The sequence below is a fragment of the Orycteropus afer genome, unplaced genomic scaffold, assembly GCF_000298275.1.
Source record: "Orycteropus afer afer isolate SDZICR_OR568_19922 unplaced genomic scaffold, OryAfe1.0 scaffold00398, whole genome shotgun sequence".
In the NCBI taxonomy this organism is placed as follows: domain Eukaryota; kingdom Metazoa; phylum Chordata; class Mammalia; order Tubulidentata; family Orycteropodidae; genus Orycteropus; species Orycteropus afer.
Genome location: NW_006921985.1, coordinates 1,985,023 through 1,986,228, shown reverse-complemented (window position 1 = coordinate 1,986,228; position 1,206 = coordinate 1,985,023).

The following is a 1,206-nucleotide window of genomic DNA, read 5'->3' as shown; positions in this document are numbered from 1 at the left end:
CTGTGAGTTGGAACTGACTCGACTGGCAGTGGGAATAGTTATCACACTGATTCACATAATCTAAGTTAATTACACAAAGAAAAAGAAACTTGACTTTCTCCTCCAGGCAGTGCCAACCCTCCTGTTTTTGTTCTTTCATTACACTGCCACTCTCCTTCAACTAGAGAGATCTGGCAGTGTAGTGGTTAAAGCATTTGGCCACTGACCACAAGGTCAGCTGTTTGAACACACCAGTTGCCCCTTGGGACAAAGATGAGGCAGTGTGCTGCTGTAAAGATTCACAGCCTTTAAACCCTATAAGGGGTCGACATGAGTCAGAACCGACTCAGTGGCAGTGTAGGTAGGTCCCCTTCATTTACTGTAATAAACCCAACTCACTGCCGCCAGTCAATTCTGATTCACAGTGGCCCTAGAGGACAGAGGAGAACTGACCCCTAGGGCTTCCAAGGCTGTCATCTCTACGGAAGCAGACTGCCACATCTTTCTCCCACAGAGTGCTTAGTGGGTTCAAATCACAGACTCTTTGCTTGGCATCCGAGTGTTTTAACCACAGTGACAAAAGAGCACCTTATAATAACTATTTTTTCTTTTTAATCATATTTTTTCTGAAGTCTTTCAAAATTTACTGTTTACTGAAACAAAACTTTTCCTCAACTTCATCCTATCAGGGTGGCTTACTGAGGAAAGTTTGAGCTGGGATTTTCTTTATTTTTCCAAAGTGGAGGGTGGACAGGAAAGCATGAAGGGGCTGTATGTAGGAAGGAGGTTAAAATGAGGACCATGGGAGTAAACAGGCTGTTTTTCCAGACTTCGACGTCAGCTACTGAATGTTCCATTTGTGAAGTAATTGGTTCTCGTGGAAGACAAGCTATGAAGGAAGCTGAAGCTACACAGCCGGGGCTGACAGAGCAAGGCAGCGCCACCCGTCACACGGGCTGAACACACAGCACATGTGCACGTGTTCTCTGCACGCACAGACGGAACAGGAGCTCCCCGAATAACTGTGGGGTGTCTAAGGACACTGCCAGGTCGTCCTCTTCAGAGCATTGAAATCGCAACAACGAGCCAAGCCAGACTGTGCCCAGCGTGCTCCCTGAAAGGTAATCCTGCAGGCTGAGGGGCTCTGCCGTCGCAGCTGCGAGCACGCACGTTCTCAGGTGCTCTGCTGGTCACAGAGATAAGGACGTATCGTTTAAAAAGAGAGAC